The following is a 27,466-nucleotide window of genomic DNA, read 5'->3' as shown; positions in this document are numbered from 1 at the left end:
TGATTGTCAGAAAATGGGCAATAATCAATATTTTTATTTGATTTCCTGGAAATAATAATAGTATTCATTAAATTTCTTAAAAGAGCTAACAGTGATTTATGTCGAGGTTATCCATCTTAATAAAAACATAAACTTTCCACCACTCCCACAAACAGAGATGAATGCATTTAGAAATAAAATTACTGGTAAATGCATATTATAGCACATTATCCATTCCTGTAAGGCATCCATCGCTCGTGATAAATGTCCTGACTTTGAGTCCCAGATTCAGTAAAGTCGTCTCTCTTCCACTTCAGCCACCCGCTTTTCTGTATCTGCCTCTGAAGATGCCTTTGGCTGCTGATGAAAGGCCCAGCCACATCCACATCTTTTTTAAGCTGTAAAGTGTGTTCAGCCTTGGCTGCAGGGTCAGGGTGTGTTTTTTGTTTATTTGTTTGTTTAGTTTTTGTCATATTTCTGATTTTTTTCTTCCATATGCCTGATCTAAAGCGTGCGCCTTCCAGTGTAAACAGAAAGCTGAGTGATGGGCAGGATAGCAAGTTGATGTTTTTAATACTCGCATTTTCCTTTCCCTGGTGGCTGGCCTAACTAATGCCTACTCTATAATTCTTTCTTATTTGCTTTTCCATCTAAAACGCCATAATGATGTATGGTTGTCTCTCATAACACATCAATAATTAATTTCTCTTGGTTTACTTTGAATTACTACATCCTTGCGTAGCTAATGCCAGTGCTGCCAGCACCAGCTGTATCTACAAAAAGATAGCTCTCATGTGTCTCCCCTTTATATAGATAAGCTTCTTTTCCTCTTCATTTTCAGAATTCATAACATTTTCCTACTTAACATGGAAAACCTTGTCTACAACAAGGGATTTGTAGAAAGCAATGTTTGTTAAATAAAAAACTTTCTTTGCCATGAAACGTTGGAGGGAAAGAATCACGAAAGGAAATCTGTGCAGATAAAACCCTACATTCACGTAATATGGACAAACGAGTTTTGTTAACTTGTAGCGAATTCATTTGATTCAAATGAAAGGGTGATGTCAGATCCACAGTGTAACTCAGTGATCTAAAGCTGTTATGTCAGAATGACTGCTGCAGGAAATAAGAAGTCATTCTTCTGGGTATTCTCCAACACCCAAAATCATGAAAGCATAGCTTCTGCTCCATAAAATCCAAATCACAACTGCAAACTCTTTGAAGCCTATAGAGCTGACTGGCAGGCAGGTTCTCTTTCAGTGATGCTCCATGTAGCTGAAATCATCAGGGCCAGTCTGAAGATGCACATCTAAGAAACAGACACTATGTGAAGTCTACAAGTGCTCGATGAAAGATCAAACCTTATGTTAAAAGAATAAAATAGTGCTCAACATCACAATCTTACTAAGGCTATCCAGTCAGGGTGCATGCATCTGCATCATCAAAAAAGATTATGAGAAAAAAGTGCAAAATGTACAGCAGGGCTCTAATGTAAGTGGCCTTGCAGCAGACATGCAGAAGGCTAACCGCTACAACGTGCAGACTTTCAAAATTTGGACCCTCTGTGATGTTTGTCCTCCTTCTAAATCTCCCTGATTCATAGAGATTTATAAAATAAAATAAAAACCACTACTCGTAAATTCAAACTCTTTTACCAAAGTCTGGGTATAATTTCACTACTAGAATACGAAGAATGTGTGTCATAATTCTCTCTTGGAATAGAAAGAGACATTTAGAATGCAGCTGCTCTTCCAACATTATTAGAATTTTATGAGCACTGTCAATAGTATTCATCGTTGTATCACTATCACCGTGGCATTCGTACAGAACTGAGCTTTTACTGAATGTCTTTCCTTTAATATTAACATTAAATGTGCATTATTCATCGTGTCCTTATTATTCTGTTTGGCTACAGCAGCTTAAATCGAGAGCTAGCAGTTAGGATTGCTGTAGCTACACAGAAGGAGTTCTGTGTGATCCAGTTTGAACCCTGGGATCTATTATGATACAAGTTTCCTAAAATTATTTTTTGATATCTTCCAGTAAAATGTCAGGAAAATTATTGCTTTCTACGAATTTCCACATTCACTTCAAACCATTTCATATTTAAGGAAATATTGTTTTTTTAACTTGAGCATTTAAATCATTTTAGCTGATTAACCAAATCTCGATAGTTTTGGAATGGATCTTTTTCTACTCTATGAAACTGCTTCGTGTTTTTTGCCTTTTTGCACGTCAGACTTTTGAGGGTTTTGTGAGCACAAAGTGCTGTAAACTGAGCGCAAACACAAAATCTCATTTGAGCATTTGTCTCCTGTCAGAATGTCAGAGGTCTGAGATGTAAGTTCGCTCAGCCACTTGAACATTAGTTTCCTCCTTTTGCCACATGCAGCAGTGAACATCCAGACCCTTCTCACAGTGTCGGAGCGTTCCCCAGCAGCTCAGACAGCCTTGGAGAGGCTAAGTTTTTTGAAGCTTCAGCTAGACACTTCTAGTTATTCCAAATGCAGAAGAAATGCATAAGTGTTCTGGTAGATATGAGGATGACACAGTTCACAGATTCTCTATATTAATTTTGCTTACCACAGCTTTTTTGACGTAGGCTGGTCACGCTGTCACAATCATTCTGCCACCCTTGCATGCCTTGCAGCAACAGCGTAAGAGACTCTGAGTGTTGCTAAGGCTTAACTGTTGATTGTTTATAACTGAAGAGGTGAGGATGAAGGCATGCCTGAGGCCAGATTTTAGGTGGGTGGGGGGTTAGATTACTAAGTAATATATAATAAAACCAATGTTTCTACAAACTGTTGTGTGAGTCTTTAGTCTGCCTTATGTTGCAGCTTTTGAGCCTGGGCCGTAATAATAACTTCTCATCTAATAAACAGTACATTTGTACATAAATATAAAAATACTTACTGTATCTGTGTATGTATCAGTTAAGCCTTGCTGTATCATGGCAAGTTAGAACAATTCTTTGTAAAATAAAGAGCACAGATTCACTACTGGGAAGTCAAATCAGTCTGATCCAATAGCTCAACTGTGCAGTCTCTGGAGGACTGTTTTTGAGACCAAATATAAACTTCTGTTCTGTGCTCAACAATCAAATAGGCTTCAACACACTTCTGGGACAAGCAATACTTATGTAGTCTCACGAGGCCTGTTTTACATATACATCTGGGGACGACTGCGCACGGGCTTCTATTTAAATAAGTTCTTGGCCTTCTTTTCAGCCATCTAATCAAGGACTGATTAAGGACCAGAATACTGAGAAAAATGCGATGAGCTTCAATTAAGGAGTTGATGGAATAGAAAAGCAGCCTGTAGCCCAAGCGCCAGGCACCGGATTGAGAAGCATTGCTGTAGAGCAACGCATTTGGCTGTAAGCACCTCTTGTCCTCAGAGCAGCTACACATCTTGTGTAGAAAATGCCAGAGTCCCATCTGGGATTATTTTGAGCTAAATGGTCTGAATTCAGATTGCTGCCGAGTCTTTTATTTGTGCAAGTGGTAGTCATGGCCTCATTATACATTTAAATCTCACCCCAGCAAAGTCACTAACTAAATGAAACTGCAAAACGAATGTGGGCAGAGAAAAAAAAATTACTCACACAGCAAACAGGCCCTATCAATGAGGCCTAATAGGAAGCCATGCAACAGTTTTATAGCATAGTGTAAGGGAAAGAAAGTAGGTGGAAACTGGAATTGTAGATGGGCAGCTGGCCATTTGGGCTTCCGTTGCTTCCGTTGCATTTGAGTGCCTTTTTTCTTCTTTAACAGTGGGTCTGTTTTTCACTCCCAAAATACAATTAGAAAATCAGTTCATACCACCACTGAATGTTTGGTGGTAAACTTAATTATCCTCACCGCATGCACACGCAGTGCTCTGATCTCCATCAGCAGCAGCAACACAGTGTCTTCTCACTCTGCTCTGGAGAGCAGGGCAGACAGCTTTATAATCGTAGTGGGGCCATAAAGAAAAGGAGTAGGAGTAGGAGGTCTGATATTGTGGCTTTATAAATTAAAATAAATTAAAATAAATTAACTTATCATTGACGTGAACTGGTGACTCATGCAGATTTAAGCAGGTTACTTCCCCAAAGCAAACGGAGCCTAATATCCGACAAAACTGTCGACCCCTTGTGCTCTCTGTCACATCTGGAGTCTGGCAAACAGGGCAGAAGAGCTAAGCATGTGTCTATAAGTGTGTTGAGAGGTTTTCCACGAGAAAAGTCGATGATAACTATTTGAAAACGACACAGAATGGCCAAGAGACTTCCAGACATTTCTACCATAAACAGAAAGAGCAGAAAGGGTACAGAATGGTGCATAAAAATTCACCAGAATGTAGGTAATGAAATGTCTGATGCTCAAATTGTCCTGGGGGAGGACCTCTTGACCCCCCCCCCCCCCCCCCCACACACACACACACACACACACACACACACACACGCTGAATGTTTCCATTCCAGCGCTCTGACAAAACACACACACACGTAAACACACACACACCAAAAAAGCTGTTTCTTGCTGGAGATAAGCAAAGCTGCTGAAAGTAAAGAGACTGATGGATGATGTGAGGACATATTAATGAAGCAGCAATATCTTTCAGTTAATTGCAGGGCTGACAATGATTTGTGTGGCTTGATTTTGAGGCGATGATGCCAGCACTTCCTCAGTAAACAGTCACTCCAGCTGAGGCATCATGCAGCAGTTGGATGTGGTGTTTTCTGTCAAATGTCCATTTATATAGATTCTGCTTTCCATTGGGGGTTTCTTTCCTCCCATGAGAATAACACACAGTTCAAGATGAAAACGACCAGGGTGCCATGAGATGCCTGCAAATGTCATCGTCATAGGAGACAGGTCTGCAGAAACACACCACAAGCTACTGTATTTGATTACTGAGGAGACAGAGGAGATAAAACAGGATGTGGCCGGGCGGTGTTGTAGAACCGCCGCAAGACGGGGTGAGCCTTAAATGAAGCGCTGACAGCTTCAATGAAATGCTTGGCACTAAATGGTGAAGGTAATTAACGCTAATAAGGATCAGCTGATGGCAAGTCGATGCGTTCTGTTTCCTGCCCAAACTCACGGAAGGTTTCATCTCTAAATACCCCGCTTCCTCACATTTAACGCACCACTCACACGCTCCTGCTTTATGAATGGTGATGGAATGGATTGTTCATTTACTTAAGCAGCTGCTCAAGGATGCCACAAGGGGGCTCCGCACTTGGTTAGTTACAGTGATGATCTAATCTGACAGGGCAATGCACACATCTGCAAGAACACAACACCCTGCTCCATCTTCATGACAGCAAAGCCATCAGGTTCCACAAATCACTTGTTTACCGGGGCCTCTGAAAACCTGTGCACCTGTGGCTCAGACCTGGCTACATCCACACGGCGTAATGGAAAGTGAGCCAGCCTTTGCCTGAATTTTCAGTATGAGATCATTAATGTAGAAAAAACACAGCATGGAGACTCATATTCGAGAATATGAAATGTTTAAAAGGTCACACTCATTAGGTGCTGGGGGGGGGGGGCAAAGGGTTGGATGTAACAATGAGACAGCTTAACAACATATTCATATTGGCTATGTACATTCACATCCTTCACATGGGATGCTGAGAGCAGACTTTTAGGCTGGCAGCACCTCTTGAGGCACAAGTACCTCATTCAGGGTGACCCCAGAGGTTGTTGTTATCAAGCAATGAGAGTTTCTAAATCGCAACTAAACTACAGAGAAACTGGACAGTGACTCCTCTTTAAATGACACAAAACATGTCAAGTCTATTTTTAAATACACTATGGTCCTATTTCTGCATAACCCCCCCCCCAAAAAAAAGGCTGATTCATCTTTGTCCAACAAGCTGGGACTAATTAAGAAAAGCAGCCCAGACGCACACACACACCTCAGTGTCGGTCTTTCCAGAGTTTATAATTATTAGCTGGAGGACATGATTATGCCGGCTCAAGGAATTTTTGGGGGGAGGGAAATAAAGCGAACTATAAAGCACTTGGTAACTGCAGAAAGCGTGGAAATGGCACATTGTGCTCAATTCATTTTATCGCTGTGGGAAAGAAGTGAAGCAGATGTGAAATGTTCTCGGCTGGTCCCCTTTTATGCGAGGCGTCGACTCTTACGTGCACATAAAACAAACAAACAAGCTTTCGCGGCTTGTGGCGTCCGTGATGTAGACACCCGAGTGGGGAACCTTATAGCTCTGGGGTGTGTGGATGAGAAGCAGCCTGCATCCTGTACCAGCGCTCTCTCTCCTCAGCTCACATGCTCCTTTGAAGAACTGGCCAGCACCTCTCTCTCCTTCTCCTTCCCCTCGCCCACAGCAGCTCCCAGCAAATCAAGTTTATTACAGCCTCTAATTACAATTACAGTCTCGAAGGGCTTCACAATGAAACAATAAATGAAAATGATAAATGAAAAAGGCACACCACCCCAACCTTAGACCCCCAGTGAGAGCGGGGAGAAAAGCCTTTCAACGAAACCTAATTAGGGACAAGATGCGAGATGCCTTAGGCTGGACCACACAGCGAGGAATTCCCCTCTTTCCAGGAAAGCAGTGGTGGATGTAGTGAAAGTTTGTGTAGTGTATTTAGTTTAAAAAATAATAATAATAACAATTTGCTGACTTAGTGTTGCACTGTTTCCATTTTGCACTGCTGATGTATGCAACAGATAGTAGATGAAGACTGACAGGAGGCACAATTTGTGGTCTTTTTTATTGACAGAAATACAGAAGTGTGCGGATTTGTACTGTGAACTGTGAAAATAAAGGTTCTTATATCAACTGCAGACTTAAAATGCAGGCTTCACTGGCAGGTCACTTGCAGCAGTTTTGTCTGTTCTTGACAGATTTGTGTATGGCACGGCACACCCGGGAGCTGCAGAGTACAAGAGCAGTCTTGTACTATTTGCTGCTGACTGAGCAGAGGTTAGAGGTGGCATTACGCGCCATGCAAAAAGGGCACCTTGTTCAAACAGAGGTTGAGACGTCTTGTGTTCCTACTGCCCTGCCCAGATTTTTCCCATCTCCACTCCTTGATTAGACCACAACATCCCCCCCTCCAAGGTCACAGAGTGGGGATGATCTGCTCCCATTTCCTACCACTGCAATGACTCAGATTAGATTGCTGTATCACTGTCAGCAGCAGCTCTTAGGCTTGGCATCTCTTGTCTGTCGCGGCTGGACCTTGGGCACCTGCGTCAGTGCTCAGTCCGCCGGAGTAAGTGGGCCCACTCACTGCTGTCTCTCGCCTGGGAGGTTGCTGTGTAATAACTGCACAAGAGGGGCGGTGTGTGTGTTGGGGGGCTGGGGGGGAGAGCCCCCTTCCAGCTGTCGGAAACATCAGTGACGAGCTGATCAGTTAACAGTGAGCCCTCCCGCAAACATCCACGCGGGATTTGATCGGCGCCACAGATCACCCCTCCTAAACCAGCTCCCGGGTTCAAGGTTTGCCCCTCCCGCCCAGCGCCAATCTGAGATGGGCAGAAGGAGGGGGCGGGAAGGTTAGTTTGAAGAGGGCAGAGCTCTGCGAGAGGACGCCGCTTTCCCCCGTTATTTCTCCGCTGGATTAAAAAAAAAAGAAAGAGAAAAATTATCCAAATCCAGTGGCCGGTAACAGCTGAGGGAGAAATCAGTCGGACCAAACGGCAGAACCCCATTAACTCCAAGGAAAGCCAGGAGAGAGAGAGAGAGAAGACACACACACAACAGCAGGAACATCATCCTCATTGCTGCTGGTGAGACTGTTGTTATTTTTCTTATTATTAGTCATTACCTCTGCTGTGTCTTCTGTGATGCCATTCTTTTCCTTCTTCTTCTTGTTTTTAAGATCTCGCACACGTCGCCGGCAGGATAATTGCCGGAGACGGTTGCAAATGGGCTCAGCGGCAATGTTTCATTCACATGCAACAACTGCTGTTTGTGTAGCTACCGCAGTATAATTGATGGTTTAACAGGTCTCCCCTCGCATGCTGAAGTGGAAAGGATGCACGGTGAGGGGGATGCGGGGCTTGCATGCGACTAGCTCTGGCTCTGCTCAACCGCGACGATTTCCCCCCCGAATTAAAGTAGTAAGCAACAAATGTGAGGGGGTTGTTTTTGTGGAGATACACCTGTCACAAGGGTGGTTGAATTTTATTTATTTGTTTGTTTATTTAAAAGCTTAGGTCGACTTCTAAGGACAGTCAAAATAGCAGCACAATGCGACACTACTGCTTGAGCGGCTGTTACTTTCCCTTAATGGGCAATTAGCGGTGAAGGCGCGCGAGAGGTTTTTGGTAATGATTAAAAAAAAAAAAAAAAAAAGCCGCACCTGCACAGGAACTCCGGGCTCGTGCTTTGACCCCGCGTGCTGGGAATCGTGTTCGGAACGAGCTACCGCAACCTGTGACAAGACTGTTGAGCACAGGCTAACTTAACCTTGGAATAAAAACCGTCTTCCGTTAAAGCGAAGGGTCTGGCAGCTGTCTGCGTTTAAACCTCAACTCCACCGCCAGTAAAATAAACACCACTGCGGTTTGTATTTTATTAATATCAGTATTTTTTTCTTTAATTCACCGGGACTGACAAGTTTACCTGTCGCAAAAAAAAAGCAGATTAAGAGATGACGACAGTGGAAAAACACTTCCATGTGCATGCGCGTTTTTATTTGTTATTTAAACGATTTTCTTGCTCTTAATCGTTTAAATTCGGCGTAGTTGTGTGTTTTGCCGTAGCGCAACACGAGAGGGAACACGACTGTCTCTTTCGTCATCCTCTCTGTCAGTTAGCCACGCGTGGTGTAGCTTATAGAGTGTCAGTGGGCGCACATACTGAGCGATGTCCAGCTGGAATGATGCAAATGTAATAATGACACCGGACAGCTTCAGCAATTGAAAGCTTCCCAAGTGCACAAGTAAATCCAGCAATCCCAACCCCTCTTTAAAATCATGTGAAATTGGGTCAACACACACAAACGAGACACAATTAGAGAATTTGCATCTCTTGTTTGTTTGCTGCCTGAGACAAGGGTGACAACAAATGGTATCCATGCTGTCAGAGTGCTGAATGGAGTCCCTGACAGGGTAGTCCTTTGGTTCTGATCTTTTCTTTTTTTGTAATAGACAGTGTGGCACCTTTTCAGACATCTGCTCCTGCATGTCTTTTTTTTTTTAGTGTCACGGTGAAAAGGTTAACAAGCAGGCTCCATATGTAGACACACGTCAGGAAGAGCTATGGTACACCTGCATGAATCCTTGCATTCATCTTTTCCACGCTTGAATCCAGCCTGTGTCAGAGGCCAGGAGCTGGTTTTAATTGCCAGACCTGGGAGGCGTCGCTCAAGCACAGCACTGAATGGTGCTCATCCTTTCCCTCCCTCACCCTGATGTTGCCACGTTTTTTCAGGCGTTTGCTCCTCTGCAACATCATGCATGAATGTTTTTTTTCTTCCTACCACACCTCACGTTTTGATGTGATGCACAGTCATCCGGCTCTCAGTCTTGCACGCTACAGGGCTCGTAATGCGATGACGCCCGTGAGTGTGACCACAAGTAAATGACTTTTCTCAGCCAGTTTCTTCATCTGTTGAGACATACGGAGAGAGAGTCTCCGCGCGCGCACACACACACACACACACACACACACACACACACACACACACACACACACACACAACCCTTTTCGCAGTGCATGGGTGTGTGGTGAAAAAGGAAGTAAACTCAGATTTATTGTCCAGCAGGGAATGTGTCAGCCAGAGCAGATTTTGTTTGGAGGAGAAGGTGCTGTCTCATCCGAGAGCTACAGATGGATGTGCCGTGCTTGTGTGAGACTTGTGTGAACCCGTCGCATCTGAAGTGATTAGAGAATCTGTTTTGTAATTGCTATTGTTGGGATTCAGCGTGCAGATGCAGGAAAATAAAAGACAGAGGCAGACTGTTGCAGGGATTTGCATTATTGTTACTCGAGGCACCGTAAGACGTGATGCAGTAAAAATGCAAAGTATCTTGAGTGATTAGAAAATAAATGGGGGTAATGGCTCCCAGGGAAAAGTAGTATAAGTGTTTATATATATATATATATATAATTGTGAGTTTGTATTTTGTGAGCAGAAAGCAAATAATTCCTGCATAAATAATGGCGTTACCCTCCACTTCACTGAATTTCCGTACAAGGTAGTCTTGTTTTTGAGATGGCAGTATGTTCTGAGGTTCCACCACACGGGTCAAGTGGGCACAGGAGTCAGGCATGATGCAACGCTCAGAGGATGATAATGATAACAGCTGACAAGAGGTAATCATCAGAGCCCTCCACATACACCGAAGCCTCGACCAGGACAGTGTCAGTCACGACCAATAAGCTCTGAGGGGAAATTTTACAGCTTAGCTCCACAGAGTGACAGTGATGATGAGAGGTGGAGCAAAGCAGGACCATGAGAAGGCAGAGCAGGGTTAGCACACAGATTGTGGATGCTCTCCTCATCCAGGAAAAGCCTAATGTTGTTGTTTTGGATGAAGTCAAGAAATGCAGTATGTTGAAGCTGCTGACTTCTTTTGTCTTAACTTTTTTTTTCTTTGTCTGCATACTCGGAGCTTCCAAGAATTGCACTTGCCTTAGTCTTTTTCCCTTAATGTGAGATCCAATCATTTCCCCATTTCTGTGCATGAGAGACGATTAATCACAGAAGCTCCGTTCACACAGGAATAACGTTACCACCAGACGCCCACTGATTTATGCTAATTCCCATGATTGTCACTGATTTTCACTCTGCGAGCAGTTGCTCCTTTAAATGTAGTTTATGTTAAAGCCTCCGCCAGTGCGGTGACTTTTATTCCTGTATTTTTGGCTGAGACAGAACAGTCCTGACGAGGATGATCATGTGTGGAACGCAAATCCCAGTTATTTATTTAGGAAGTAGAGAACCGCCTGCCAAGGCTGCATAAAGCATTTTCAACAAGTGCATTATGAGCAGAGCAAATTATCATCTGCTGTTTGATAAAAGACTGCAGGAGCCCGAACTGTAGTTGCGCAACGTGCCAACAACAATTCCAATTCTTCTTGTTAGATCATCAGAGGTCAGACTTGATGTTTTATTTTTTGGATGATTTTTCTTTCTTTCAGTTGAGCCATAAACTGCTAGACAGTTTTTCATAAAGGCTAAGATAACCTTTAGATGAACATTCAGCATGTTGCAGGATTCGGTACACTTCTATCTTAATGAATTCATTATTTTTTTCAGTGTTTCCAGCTGAATGGATTTGTACTGGTGGGGTGGGGTGGTGGATATAGATGTACACACAACAAATCAATATAATCAGCTGCCTCTCCAGTGAGTCTCTTATCTTGCGGATGGACTCCACCTCCACCATGTTGGACTGCAGCTGGTGATGATATTTGCCACAGTTCCCCCATCTGCTGCAGGTTGGCCTTAAAGTGGCTCTCCAACTATGAGTGGAGGATCGCTATCACCAGCTGCAGTCAAAGATGCTGAAGTTGGAGTATGTTTCTCTGAGGAAATATTCGAATGATATCAGGACAGCTGCAACAGCAACCCGGCCAACAAGACAGAGAAAATACTAAAAACACAAAACATTCAAATGAGTGATCTTTAATTTATCTGAGCAGTCTACCCAAATGAAGTCTGTGTCAGGCACACGGTTACAGTTAAATGAAACATTCTTCAGCTTTGGAGTCTCTATAAAATCTGCATGCTGTAATCCCTGGAATAAAATTGTCATTTAGGGACTTGAATGCATAAGAAGCTGAAGGTTGTATAACATATAGCGTCACCTTGCTCTGACTTATTTTCACCCACTCTTCAAAACCCCACGCGTCTTTCACACTGTCAATGACCTTTAAGATTGACAGTCAAATCTTTCAAATGTCAGAATCTTCTAAGAGCCTAAAGCTTCATATTGGGACCGCCTGTTCCTGAGAGGCAGACTGTCTTTGCAGGTCCTGAGATACTCATAAAATGTCAGCGATTGTTATAGACATTCAGGATCTGAAATGGTGTTTAAAGAAGGATACTTTCTTTCTTTATAACTTTAAAAATGCTTGTGTCCGCTAAGAAATTACCTAAGTCATGCATTTATTTCATCATCTATCAGTGGAAGGGATTTAAAGTATTAAATGTGGGGCTTTTGATCGAGGCTGGCAGTCGACTAAAAGATATTTTTGGCTTTTTAAAGCAAAGGCATTGAGTAGCCTGATTTTTGGTTGTGATCCAGATAAGCTGAGAAACATTGCTTAAAGGTTATTGGCAAAGACGGCAAGTGCACTTTTCATGAATCAAGGTGCTTGGTAAAAAAATGCAGTGAAGTGTAATGTGTGCAGAGGGAGTGGAGGCACACAGGCAAAGATTTACATGACTACATAAATTTCTTGCACACTAATTCCTGTCTCCTGTCGTGCCTGTATGGAATTTAAACCACACACTTAGAGACACAGAAATAATTCAGCTCCAGTCATCTCTGCCACAGGTCTGCCTTGATTGCAATTATAAGTGTGATGCTTCAGGTACCGCTTTTGTCACACACGCTTTCATGAAGCTACACCATCAATGCAGCTGTTGCCCTGGTAACATAGTGTTTTCGGCTGAAGATAGTGGGGATTATTGGGAACCAAAGGTCCTGAGGGGTGAGAGAGAGATGCTTTAATTGCCTCTTCTTTCTTTCTTTCTTTATTTTAAGTATTATATTTAAGTATTTGACTATTTTTTTTATTGTATCAAGTGGGACTGTGTGTGGAACATCAAGATACAAGAGATCAATGTGAGGGGCATACACGTTTGTTCATTATTCTGTAACATCCTGGTGTTTGCTGCTGTAATTCTACTGGCAGTTCTTTTATGCATATTTTTGACTGAGCTGTTAAATAAAAAATAAAAGCAGAATAATCAAACACACAAGAGCAAGGGCAAAATCTGACTGTGCCCTTTCATCTAGATGGTGCCTGTTGAGTTTGGGCTTTGAACCAATTTAAATGGCTTCATATTATCTACCAAAAATGTGTACGTGCAAATGACCCACAGACGTTTTATCTAACCCTTCGCTGACTCGAGGCTTGGCACTGCCCTTAAGATAACACTTACTGTAGGCCTCGGCTGGAATATTGAATAGCATGGAAAACAGTAGTATTTTATCCTCTCACTTAATTCTTTTGCTTGTATTTAGTGTGGTAGTAAAATACCTTCGAGTTGCAGAACAAGCAGTTTTAAGATGACATCTTGTGCTTTAAGATACAGCGTGCTTCATTCGGGCGTCACTGAGATTTGATTTATCAAGAATATATAGCCCAACTGATATAAGATTTTTAAAAGTTATACCGATATTTGGTCCTTTAAAAAATCAGATATATCAACTAATACTTAAATAATGCAGTAATGTGTAAGTAATCCAATGACTAGTGTAACAAATTACTTTCTCTGCTGAGTAATTAAGTAATTTATTGCATTAAATGTGGAGTAATATGTAAAACATTATTTAGGTAGCGACTAATCAAAACTCATAACAGAGTTGAAGGGTAAATCTTTACTTATCATCCATTTTCAAAAGTTTTCATGACGTTTTCACACAGCCATCTCACTGTCCAATATACGTTATTCTTTTATGTAGCCTGCGGTGCTGCCTGTCTCTGTAGCTTGTTTTGGTGTGTGTTGCCCTATTGAGGAGATATTGGCTGTAAGGATCTTTCTTGACTATAATGGAACTGGGTGCCATGTTTTTCTGGTGTTCATAAGTTTTTTAAAAAAAAAGCAGCAACAACTGCAGTAATATCTGTTTTTAGAAATTATGATCAAGGTTCTCAAAAAGTCCACAAACCTTTCCATGAGTGGTTTCATGTGAGAACTATTTTATTTAAATGGAGCTACATCTGGCAGTCAAGCAGAGCTTACACTTAGCTAACATTAAAGCTCATTTACATCCTGTCAGAGTAGTCGAGGCATGAGCATCTTGTCATTGGTTGATGATTGCTTTCTTCTCCAGAGCAATATGGTTTGCAAAAGTGTTGTAGTTCAGTAGTTTATACATGAAAGTACTCACTGCAACTTTGTGGTCTTTTGAGAAACTAGGTCAAGATTTCTAGAAAGAGACGTTGTTGCTGAGTTTTTAAAAATGTAACTTTTTGGTGCTTTGAGCTCCCCAAGCAACTGCCATCACGACCCATTATATCTGTACAACAGATAGACCCAAAACTGGGCAAATTGCAGCGAAACAATCTCGATGGATAAATGGCGCTAAAGGCGAGGGGAAAATATGTAAATCATTTTGGCACGGTGAACTGTCCCTTTAAGACATAGTCTATGCAAAGTACTGTAATGATTTCTATGTGATTCAAAGCATATTTGCATGCAGACAGTTTGTCTTTTTGCTCTCTGAGACCATAGTGTTTATTGTTTTTTATCACAAGCTGCCAGATGATTGTGTCTGTTTTTTTGTATGTGTGTAGCTTTTGGCCGCCTTCATGTCATCTCAGCCCACACTGTATTACACCAGGTACCGCACAGTAAAAATTTATTCTTCACAGATTATTTTACATCACTGTTGCATTGCCATGCACAAACATAGAGTAGGTGTCATTATAGCTGCTGAAACATATCTTTAAGATGCACAAGGGGATTTTACAGTTTATATTACAACATAAAGTGTTCCTGTCAACAACTGTGACTATGAGATTTCTCGCCATTCGCCACAGGAAATTTGTTAGTCTAGGTTATAATGCCTGACAAACATAAATGCCTTAAACAAAGGGAGTCATTTAGGGATAAGAAATGCGACATCCTGAGAGCCGTCAAAGCAGCAGGGATGCAAGAAGAATAAATATCAAAGATGATTTTTTTTTCTTTTTTTTTAGAAAAAAGCTTTAATTGTGACGCAATCTTGCTGGAAAGTGGCTCATAAGTTTTCGGAGCTCTGACAACAACAGCATGGTCACCTTTAGTCTTTAACCTTGACAGAAAAACTGTCAGGTTGCTCCTGTCTGAGGATTTCAGGCTGCACACCAAGCCATAAGGCAGCTTAAGTTCAGAGACAAGCCAGGGCTAGGTCATTCAAAGACTACTAAACATTAGGAGCTCTAAAAAAATCAATGCTAAAACAGGCGTCCAGTGAGATGGTAAAACAGAGGGGATGCTCCTGTCTTTTCACTTTAGTGAAAAGCTTTCAAGCAGCTTAGACAAAGCAGGCGCTGCAATATTAAAGCAGTCATTGTGAGCACTTAAAATGCTATCTAGATATTTGAAAGACCATTTTACTGTGTTTTTTATTGCAGCTATAAATATTCAAAACTTACTGAGAGGCAACAAAAAAGCAAGCATGGATTTTCTAAAATGTTATGGCTTCACAAGCACTTTTATCAAGAGACAGTGCCACTTTATTAGATTTTGTATTTGCCCATGAAAGTGCATTGTAGACACAATATACCTCAAAAACAAAATCATTTATATCTAAGGTTTTCGCTATTTGGTTGCAGCCAGCCACAAGTTTTTATTGATGTGATAGTGCATCTTGCATAAAAAATATATACTACACTAAAAACACTTTTATGAAACTTTTATACAGCCAAAGGAGAGACCTGTGAATGGTTATTCACTGTGAAACTAGGGCTATACAAACAGCAATCACAGCTGTCAGCAGTGTCAGTTTGTCCTCTAAGAGTGATGGGAGGGTAGTGATCTTTATATAAAACAAAGCCTTTAACACACGATGTGCACAAATGTGACTAGCAAACCCAACTGTGGAAAAGATTATGAAAAGATGATGTTTTTCTGTAATCAGCAAGAATACCACTGTAATGTCCCTGAGCTGTGGAGTCAGACCTTGGCTTTGCCTCGACACATATCCATGAAAACCGCGGACAGGCAAGGTGACAACTTTGCTGGATTGAGACGCCCACCTTGAACAGGCCTGACTTCTTGCCAAGAATGTGAACACAGTTCCCTGGGAGGACAGAATGACTTGCTGTGGTGATTCTGTCCTCCTGTAAAACCTGTCACAAGTGACCCCCAGATAACGTGGTCATTTCTGCTACGTGTTTAAAATAGGAAGAGCTGGCAGTCCTGCAAAGATGCAGTACATTTTCTGTCAGTGGAATTATATAGCTCAATGATTCTGTTGTCTTAACTGGGTGGCACAGTGGTGGAGTGGACACTGTTGCCTCATCCCTAGAGGGTTCCTGGTTCAAACCCCACCAGGCGGACTTTTCTCCTGTTCTCCTTGTGCCTGCAAAGGTTTCTTCCAGGTACAGCTTCCTCTCAAAGACATGCAGGTCAGGTTAACTAGTCATTCTAAATGAGCCATTATGTGTGATCTAGATAAAGTCCTTTGACTTTGTAGATTACAGTTTTGTGTAAAGGTAGGGTTAAAAGCACTTTGAGTGGTCAGTAATACTGGAAAAGTTCTATTTAAATGTTTGTACATCACATGTACATCTAAGCAAATTGGGGCTGTTGATGCATATTCACAGTTTAGTGTCACATCAGTTAAACTTGTGGGATAGAGTTGGCAGAGGGGTTTGTTAATCAGTTTCAGCTACTTTGGTGTTAATGAAATTAAAAACATGTCCACTAGAGGGGCAACAATGAAATAACCACAAAACAGAAATAGTTTTAAAGGTGGAGGCCACTGACATTTTCTCCCTCCACATCTTTTTTGACTGTTCAGACTGTTCTAGTTTTGCACTTGGCTAGGGTCAGTGTAACTACTGGTAGCATAAGGCGATACCTGGACCGTACAGAGGCTGTACAGGTAGTCTGGCACAATACATGCCATCACCAGAAGGTTTGGTGTGGCTCCCAACGAAGTCTCAAGAACATGGAAGCGATTCCAGGAGACAGACAGTTACTCTAGGAGAGCTGGACAGAAGGTCCTTAACCCATCAGCAGGACTGGAATCTGCTCCTTTGTACAAAAAGGAACAGGATGAGCACTGTCAGAGCCCTACACAACGATGTCCAGCAGACCATTGATGTAAATGTCTCTGACAAAAAAAAAATCACAAACATGGTGACCTGAGGGCACAACATCCTCCATTGGTTTCTGTGCTCATTGCCCAGCATCCTGATGCTCAATTAGCATTCGCCAGAAAATACAAGAACTGGCAGGCCCACCATTGGTGCCCTGTTCTTTTCACAGATAAATGCAGGTTCACCCTGAGCACATGTGACAGACAAAAAAGGGTCCAGAGAGGACGTGGTAACATGACCGGTTTGATGGTGGGACAGTGGTAGTGTGGGAAGGTATATCCATGAAGGGACACAGACCTCTACAGGCTGGGCCACAGCCCTGTGACTGCGATTACATTTTGGGATGTAATCTTGGATCCACTGTCAGTCCCTACACATCCTACCTGGTGCTCTGGGTCCTGGGGTCCTCCTGGTACACGACAGTGCCTGCCCTCATATGGTGAGTGCAAACAGTTCCTGGAATTGATACCACTGACTAGCCACCAGGCTCACCTGTCCTCAATCCAATAGAACACCTCTGACACATTATGTTTTATTGCCATGAAGTTCTATGAATCACATACTCCAGTGAGCCAAAAGCATCCATATCTGATGTGCTGTTGACCTTTCACATGCTTCCATGTGAAAGGTCAACACGCTGCCTAAGTCTGGACTGAAAAGAGCTCTAAAGGTGCACTGTGTTATCTGGCATCGAGACTGAAGCTACATGACCTTTTGAGGTCTGTCTTTCCTCGTCATTGTGAATACCAATGCCTATGAACAAGCCCATAACCTCCATAACATACTGCTCCTTTTTGCCACGTCCTTTCCACATAGTAACCACAGATATACTGGCTATTTTGAGTCATCTAGTCAATCATTAATGTATCGCCTCACCGGTTCTCTCTACCCATAGCTTGCTGTATATTGTAGCTTTTAATGCAGAATGTTTATGTTTTTTAAACCTGCATTTTCAAATTTCAGACCTTTTGAGCTATCATCTTCATATTTATTAACTGACTATAGTTTCGTAATTATTATTGAAACAAAGGCTTCGTCTCTTATTCTATACATTTGTGTATTACACCAGTATTTGGATGACATGACATGCTTATTCAGATGTTAGTCAGGTTTATTACATTTTCAGTAGAAAAAAATGAGGATGAAGTGAAATTTGAAGCTTGCGTATCATAAAAAAGAATGCCGTCTTTTTCTCTTAATATTGCCTGTTCCTGCCCTCATGAGCTCACTCCTATTTTTATTTTTTATTTTTATGTAGTTGACTTGAATTTTACCTGCAACACACACACACACACACACAATAAACTGGAACGGCCCAGTGGTCTGTGTTTAGTGTTGTGTGACGAGTTACGGTCAGAGTTTTCAAGAAGTAAGTCTAAAAGTTTTCAATTATGGATGAGGAAAGCAGGAAAAAAGAGCAGGGGAGCTTTAGTGAATACAAACTCAGTGGAAGCTATTGTTGGGAGTTTTACTGGCCTTGAAGTCTATTCAGAGAGAGGGCACAAAAATAAATTGTATGTACTCAAGATGCACATCAATTCAAATGCAGCTACTGAACTATAATTTAAAAAATGCCAAGTAATCAATGATTACAATTATTGTTTGCCACTTGACTAATTAATTGAATGTTTCTGTGCTTAGCTGGATTTTTCTATTGATGGGTAAATACCACTTTGCAGCAAATGTTTTTTAAGTACTTTTCATGATAAAAGGCTGCTTTTGTGAATTAGATTGCTCAATGTTGAAAGCAAAAGACGAAAGCGGTGTGACCTTACACGGACTGACTGCAGTAAGCTGCAGTAACCAAATAATGCAGGCAGGCAAGAAGGAACGGAAAATCACGCTCAATCACGATATCGTTTTTGTTGTGACTGGTCTTTTGAATGTTATTAAGAATTACACGTAAAAGCTATATATTATTTTGATGACGTTAGGTAATGTAGACAGAAATAGTGGTGTTTTATACTGTCATTTTCCATAATGCTGATAGTACGATTACTATGTATATCTCAGGTGCATTCTGTGAAGCAGATGAACTTTGAAACATTTACATCTTTGAACTGATAGACGAGTGAAAAGATTAGTCATTGTGAGCGGTGCCTCGGGAATTGGAAGCACTCACAGCTTTGCTGGGAACATTGGCTGCTGTTTATTTTAAGACCAGACTGTAACCTCACAAGTTTACTTTCTATCAGAAAGAAAGAAAAGAAGGCAACCTTCTGAGAGACAAAAACACAGAGAAAAAACAATATATCGACACCATACAAGTCAGGAAATTACGACCATGGTGCTGTCCAAGATTTATGAAGCTGGCGAAAAACTTTGTTCTTTTTTTGTTTTAGTTAGTTGTGTATGTTTTGTGGCCCTGAATAAAGCAAGAGTACAAGGAGTCTTCTTTCTATATGAAAAAAAAATATATATATATAAGCCTTTTTTTAAAACAAGTTAGTTGTTACTTCTGTTAAGATTAAAGTCCCAGTCAAAGATTATGAAGTGTAGTGATGTTATATGTGATAACTGAGCCCTGTGTAGATGTCCTTGGTGTGCATTAGATAAGTTCTTTTCCAGGACCATTAAAGCCAGTGTTCTTCATGAATTACTTGTATCTGTTATTTAAGTTACATGTTTCAAAGTCAGGATAACTATCTTCTAGTCAGTTGCCGTAGCTACATTAACCTCTGGTTTTATCCTAAAACTAAATTCAAGTGATTCAGGCCACATGTAAATTAATGGATGCTTTCTACCTTTGTAACCACAATAATAGTCAACTGTGTGTGTCCAGACTGAAGGTGCTGGAGCCCAACAGTCCATCACTCCATTTGTGCTTGAAATAGTGTAGCTTGAACCATGCTCTACTGAGTCGCATTCACCACAGCTGCAGTCACACTTGTTGTTGTTGTTGTGTTCATCGCAGCCTCTGCCCAACCAGCAAACTCCACCAGAGTGATAACTTGCTGCTCCAGCAGTCAAAGCTGCCTTGATCACAAAATCACCCTCACCAGTTTGCCAGCTTGCGTGGCAGCAGCCTGCACTTACGCCTTCCACAGAAACTCAGTCGCACTTGCCACAGTTGGACTAATGCAGTGACAATCTCAAGCATCCAGATGCACCAAGATGATGTTTTTGGTGAGGTACAGCCAGGGTTGTGCTCACCCCTTGCTGCGTTCAGCATCATTCTCGCCAGAGACGTGCTTACCTCAGCCACAATCGGTCGTGCTCACTGGAGTGCTACTCAGCCTGAGCAGCTGGCGTTATACTCTACATGAGACCGAGCAGCCATAGTCGGAGTCACACTTGCCAGAGGCACCCTCACAGCTGCCATCATTCACACTAAGTGGGATCCTACTGGCCACACAAAAAGCGCCAGTAAACAGCTCATCCACAGAGACTCACAGCAGGGCCCAAAGCAGATCGCAGCTCTGTTCAGATTCACACGCACCTCATCCAGCTGAAGAGAAAAACAGTTATTATCCAGTCCGGGGAAAGACAACATGGAGTGGTAGGGGACACTGGAAATGCTGCGAATAACTTGCTGTACATGCGTTTGTGCACTGTAGCAATGTTTCTGGATCAAATTTAAAGTTGTCTTTCCATCCATCTGTGTGGTGTAATAAGAAGGCAATGAAACTCAGTGTGCGACTTTAGATTTGTGGGATCCACATTTGCAACGTAAGGCCTTTTTTTGATGCAGCGCATCTGCTCTTGAGATAAGATTTGCTATTTCTTGCAAGCCTAATGTACTCCATGGAAGAACACCATCAGTAATATCTCTCTGTGTCATATGGAGAAATGGGTGGCCAGCTCTTCCCTATGGCAGAGCCAGAGCCTACATAATGTATTCGGCTGACTGACGATAAGTCTAAATACGAATTGCCAATTTAAAATTCAGTCTGATGACGGTGCTTGTTAAATACATTACCATTTGAAATAATATTCTTCTTGCTCACTTGGGTAATCTGTATCAGATTAAGGTAATTATTCAGGTTTCAGTGGAAATTGTTGAATTTTTAAGATTGCATATTTCTGCAAATACTCATCAAGGTAAAGTGTTGTGACTGCTGTTTTATTCCTTTCTTATTTTATACTGAATTTTAGCACCTTTCTTGCATCTTAATTCTTTGCAAGATATTAATAGACTTTCTCTAATGTTAAAAATGCTCTTTTCAAATTGAAATCTTAACTGGAACAACAGATCACATTCAATTTATTTCCTCAAATGAAACAACTGTCTCGCCTTTGAAACTATCCCCATTCACTCTGCTGCACATTTATATTGTGTATTGTTATATAATACATCCTTGAATCCCTACAGTATATCCTTGTTTAGGTAGGATACAAAAACAAGAACTCATATTTAACACAATTTAGCACTAAGTGGCAAAGACAAGCCTGTAGAGCTTCAAGGTGAACTGCTGCATGGATTTTTGATTTATGGTTCAAATTATTCTGTTGGGCCAGTATAGTGCGTGTACTGAACTCTCCTGCTCTTTGTATGGCTATTACCTGGGAGTGAAACCTTGCATTCCAATTACAGTTGGGCTATATAGCTGTCATTCATGTTAGTAATGACTATAGCTTCTACTTACTCTGAATCCTAACCCTGCCTGTGAGTACTATCCCTTTCAGTATGATCGATGATACTCTTAAGTTACAAGACTTGGCTCTCAAAAATTTTTTTAAAAAACAAAGAAGAGTGGGATTTAATTTGTAAACCTTGCTATGTATGTTCCAAATTGATCTTCTTTTCATTGCAGAAGTCAGTATTTACCTTGAGGTCTATCTCGATATTGGATTCACCATGACCATCTGTCTTTGGCATCTAAATTTGATGACTCAATATAATAATTCAGCTCTATTACATCATAGCTTTAGCACAGTTTTTCGGACTTGATCCTGAGGATGGGGCATGTACGCTTTCAAAATTTTTGGCAACCAGTTCAATAGACATTTAGCTCCAAATCACAAATGTCAACCTCATGTTTGTGCTTTAGGATTTGTAAGTCATTAGAGTTCATCGTCCGTACAAAATTTGCTCTTTTGACTTGCTGCTGCTGTAGAGGAAATTTCAGAAGATGTGTAAAGTCAGCCTCGCTCCTCTGGGACCACAAATGCCTGTCCAATATTTCACGTCAATCCATCGGACAGTTATTGAAATATTCTGGTCTGGTCCGGAGCAGCAAATTGTCTGACAAACTGACGCTGCCGCACCGAAAACCCTGCAGCTAGCAGTGAAGAATCCCTGACATGTTAATGCACGGACCGTCTTTCCTACATTAGTGATTCAAAGTGACATACAGAGCATTTGATTGATGGCAATGACATGGAAGACCCACTGGAGAATAAATGGCCCGAGTCATGTTTTTGCACTCGTGCACCTGAAAACATGAAAAGAACCACACAACTCTGCGGACAAAATGAAGTTGGACAGATATTTGCGCTGTGCCCTGCTTCTTCAGACCCTGTTTAACTGATGACTTTGGGGGACTATCTGCCAATCTTGTGAATGGTCTTTTATGTTGAAATATTAATGCTGTTGCATTTTCCAGACTCACTTTATGTCCTAGAAAGCTTTGATGTAAGTCAGGGTGCACAAGGTTAATGGACCAACAAATAAATGATTCTGCAGTGGTAACAGACAACTTGTCAGTATTGCTGTCTGAAAGACCAGGTCACGTCCTCTTTTAAAACACCCAGTCATATTAGGCTCATAAGTAGGCACCTTTCCTTACATAACTAGTCAACTTAATGCCATCTGAATTTCATTTATTCTTTGCAGGCTAGGGCCTCTCTCTAGTGAGTGCAAGCCTGTCCAAGACTCACTCTTGTTTCACTTTCCCTCTTCACCTTCTTTGTCTCCTTAGATAATGAGGTTCTTTTTCACAGGTACACCAGTTGTTCCACTAGCTGCTATTTAAGCTACCAAACAAAGCCTACAGAGTAAAATAAAAGCACTTACCTCTTCGTGTTTGTGCATCTCAGTCTTCATTTCCCCAGGTATGAAAAACAGGCTGGTGTAAAAGACTTAAAGCCAAGTCTAAATGCAGGCGGTGTCATTATTTTATAGCCATTAGACTGGACAATCCACGTTTATTGTTATAATTAAAAGTAAAGCAGAAAAGTTTCCTAGGTGGCACGTTGTGACTCGTTTTAGGTGTCAGTGATAGTGACCCTATGATTTCTGCTGTGTTCGGCTTTTAACCTTTTTGCGGCAACCAGGCTGTGGGTGCCGTTCAGCCCTTCACCAATTAGTAAAGCACACCTGGCTCGGCAAAATGAAATCCGCTGTGATGTGACAGCAGATTAAAGTAATGGTTCATTAGTGTTTCAGAATGTATTGAAGTAGCACTTGGAAAAAGCATTTTACATAGTGCCTGAAAACTTCAATATGGTATAGATGGTACAGCTCATTAACAAAACTAGATGGTGTGAAAGTATGAGTGGCTGAGCTGCTGTTGCTCCTGGCCTCATCTTAAAATTGTCTTGTTAGTCGTATACTTTATTGGATGTGAAAGATAAAAATTAACAGGATTGTGAGCTACTCTGTACAGAGTGATTCCTTGTTCATGATTTATTGTGTTCTGGCTTGCAGCCATTGTTCTTTTGGGAAGCGTATTCGATGGAGCGGTGACTTGGCATCTGACGGTGAACAACTGACTGTTCATAGCTGAGTAATGGATATTCTTTCCTCGAAAGCCTTTTACAGATAATTATTCTGAGTTCATAACATGACCATGAGATTAAACTGATTTCTTCTAATCTTTGATGACAGCTGTTGGCATGGTAATTTTTAATATGGGTTATGGAGAAGAAAAATGAACTTGGATTCATTGTGAAATTTCTTTCAGTGATGAAAGCCTTGAAAGCACCCCCTCCAGGTACCAAGTGTGTTGAGGCTGCTGTGAAATCCAACACTTTAGACTGTAATAAGGTGAGCGAGCGCTCTCTCAATGTATCTGAAGCTAACTGTTTTTGATTTTCACTTGTTTTTCGATTTCATTTTCCCCTGAATTTATTGGCAAAGGACCGCGATAAAAGGATTGGTTTGTTCCAACAATCAGACATCAGCGAGGTACTTAAGAAAATGTATCAAGCGAGCAGTCAGCAGGTTAATCATATAACAATTACTGCCATCCAAACAAGTGGAGCATGCTGTGACATGAATAATGCAGGTTACCCCCACCCCAGGCCAGTTAGCAGGGTGCATCGTCACCTAAATCTGATTTCTCACGTGATAATTTAAATGCAAATGGATTTATAGTAACGAAACTGGGTCCAGACTTTGAGCCTTATTGCTTGTTTTTATTAGCCCAGAGTTGCCTCAGGGCAATTTATCTTCTACCGTATACGTTGTCTTCCCCATTTCATTATATCTGAATTCACATGTCCTTTCTCTCTGGCGAGCTAGTACATGGTGTATCTATTGCACGCTTTGCCAGGCAACGCTCATTTGTATTCCCATAGCAATGTCACTGTTAACTGATTGGCTAAACATGTCTCTCTGTGTTCAGCCTTAGTTCTGTGCCGCAGCATCAATATAGCTTCAGAGTAAGATGACGGTAAATCTATCAGTCCGGCTTTCACATTCATCTAAAAAAATATGTTTTTTTTCTTACTGCACCGTCAATAATGGCTTCTGCAAGGATGTTTTAATTGAAGTAGAAGACGTACACAGTCTCAGATGTGGACTGCCACCGTGATGAAATTGGTTCCTCCATTTTTGCGACTGGACCATTTTTTTAAAATTTAGAAATATGTAAGGAAAAGAAAAAGCAGCATTTAAAATAAAGCATTTACACACAAAAAATCAGATGATCAAAGTGTCTCCAGCCTAATAGAAATCTACCATTAGTGGGGGGGACTCTGTAAACAGTCAATACTTTAAACTGTTCATCTTCTCAATCCCTTCCTTCTGGTGCCTACTTCTTCTGATTGTCAGCCAATTTGATTCGCCTCCTACTGGGCAAAGACTTTGTTCCAGCTGTAATCATAATCCATTGAGGACATGCAGAACTTGTCACAGTCTGAACTGGGATATTAATTTTCCCTCCATGTGGGGACCTGCTTTGCTGGCCATGTAATGCTTTCAGCTTTGAAGGAATTTTGCCTGCTTAAGCCGTGTGAAAATACTCCATTTGACATCTATTTTCTGCTAAGAATATATTTGTGCTAATGGTCAGAGAAAAAACTTCTCTTATTTACAATGAGCAGCACATTTAAAGATCGCGTGTTTTCGTTTCCAGTAGCATGCAAAAAATTTGTGGCTTTTATTAAGAACTATAAATAATCCAAATGTGGTACTTTCGATGTCTGTTAGTAGATCTAAAATTTGTGCCTCAGACAAAATCTTCTTTTTTTCATCTTGATAAATTAATGCTCAAGGAAATATTAGTTGACGATCAGTCTTCTAGTGATCAAAACATGTAGCATTTCATGCATTTTTGAAAGCACACCTGATGGAAATTTCATTTCTTTATGTGATCTAAGGCTATTTTTTCTCTTAAACAACCTCTGATCTTGGACAAAAAGGGACTTGGTTTAGTTAGCCCAAAAAGCTTTGGGAATACTTTTTTCTATTTGTTTTATGATTGTGTTAAAACTGCATTAGCAGAAAATTACTTGATTGCTTCTCAACAGCTGACAGCTGGGATAGGCCTCTCCGCAACCCTGAATCGGCTAAGTGGTTAAGAAGATGAATGGCTGGATGGATGACTGATTAACTTTTTCTGTGATTCATATTTTTCTATTATTCACACAAAGCATTTACATCCTCAACTATACCATAGAAGACAGAAATATTTTGTCTTTTGTAAAAAGTAAAAAACATAAACAGCAGATTCTGTAGAACATATGGCCATAAATATATCTGTGATTGAGCAGACGTATCAGTGAGATTCTATCAAAGGTGCAGAATGGAAATGTCCAGACTCAAGGTCTTCATTCTGGATTGTTCAGACTTTGAGCTGCACACAGTGTAACAAGGCCAGCGTTAACGCATGTGCACAGGTGGTCAGTGCTAGAAAAGGTAATGCTCTTCACCAGGAGTCCTTGATGAACTCTGACAGATTACACCTACGAGGCAGCCACCCTGTCTCCGGTTTAACATCTGCTTTCCAGTTTTTCAAGCCGTGGCGGCGCTGACTTGTGTGCAGAGCCACACTAGTTTAGTTATAATTGTAAAAGTCACACTGATTTACATGATTATTTTATTTATCTGATGAAATCTCTTCCTCCCAGCAGAGTAATGAATGTTATTGCAGGCAAAATTGCCCCATTACAGTATCCTTATAATCATGTTTGATTTCAGCATTTATTTTCTCAGCTCCACTCTTATAATAGGAATTACTTTTACAAATAATTGATAATGACTGGAAAATATTTAGTGAATAATGGGATGCTCTCTATGAGATATTAGCTTTCTTTAATTTTCTGGGTTAGAGTGGGAATGCATTTTGTTGAGCTCTGTTGGAATCACATTCCAGCCATTTCTTTATTGTATGCTTTGCAGATTTAATAAATGGATCTCAAATATAGTCGATTCAGCAGTATCTATAGAGAAGCTGTGCTCCATGTGTGCAAATGTGCTCAACTGGGTAACGTAATTATGCTGCAGATCTTTCCCATTTGTAGCTTGACAGGTGAGAACTTTTGATGGCGTATAGAAATATTGAATCAAGGTGTTAGCCAAAATCGGCTTTATTCAGACCGAAGGGACTGTTGGATCAATCTGGCTGTGAATGTATTCTGCTCTCTCACTCTTACATGTGAAAGGGGAAGTAAAAATGGGTCGTAATTGATCAAACTGGCCGGGGAGCGGCCTTATATGGCTCGCTGGTGCATTTGAACATTGCGGTAGCTGCAAGTATGTACAGGAATTTGCACTTTCTCTCACTGTTTTATCACTTGTTTCCTCGAGAGAAGCTAAATCCCATGAAAGCTTTGCCTTGTGGAATATCAAATCTCATTTGATGTCACATGCACGTACTGTCACCACACAGTGTACATTTTATTTCCGAAAAAGTTTCGAGTACTCTCTGAACATCAAATGACAAAGGTTTAAGGGCTGTGACAGTGTTTTGCTTTCAACCACTTTGGTCTCATTTTTTTGGAAGCCAGATTTCTGTTATTCCCTCTCCGCTGTCATGTAAATGTGTGCGCTCGGCATGAAAAGTCCAAATCCGTCTCTATAAAAATAACTCCATCTGTTATATATTTTTTATTATGTCCTTTATGCTAATAAACCACTGATGTCATACATTTTTCTGGCCCTGTTAACATTCAGTCAGGAGAGGATGTTTCCTTAAGTAGATCTCGGTAAAAGCAGGAAGTGAGAGACTTCGATTCCTGCCAAGTTCAGCACTAATAAAAGCTCTTCGAAGTCACTTCGCTTTATATTCAGACAAGATTAAATATGTTTAGCTTTCATTAAACTGGACCATCAGGCCACTTTAGCTGTTTCACGCCATAATTTTATCATTCCTTTCAGCACTTGTGAACAACTCCCTCTGCAAATGAGTCAGCCAAGCC

The 27,466-nt window shown here is 41.1% G+C and overlaps 1 protein-coding gene across 2 annotated transcripts in view; it reads left to right on the top strand.

Moving 5' to 3' along the window:
* Positions 1-7,382: 7,382 nt before the first annotated feature.
* Positions 7,383-27,466, top strand: part of gabra3 (gamma-aminobutyric acid type A receptor subunit alpha3) — a 107,338-nt gene continuing 87,254 nt past the window's right edge. For both annotated transcript variants that reach the window (XM_063485179.1, XM_063485178.1), the window contains exon 1: positions 7,383-7,737. The gene's annotated coding sequence lies outside the window, so the exon portion shown is untranslated. The remainder of the gene's footprint in view (positions 7,738-27,466) is intronic.

This window comes from Pelmatolapia mariae, linkage group LG10_11 (assembly GCF_036321145.2).
Source record: "Pelmatolapia mariae isolate MD_Pm_ZW linkage group LG10_11, Pm_UMD_F_2, whole genome shotgun sequence".
NCBI classification, from domain to species: domain Eukaryota; kingdom Metazoa; phylum Chordata; class Actinopteri; order Cichliformes; family Cichlidae; genus Pelmatolapia; species Pelmatolapia mariae.
This window is presented reverse-complemented; position numbering and strand designations above follow the sequence as displayed.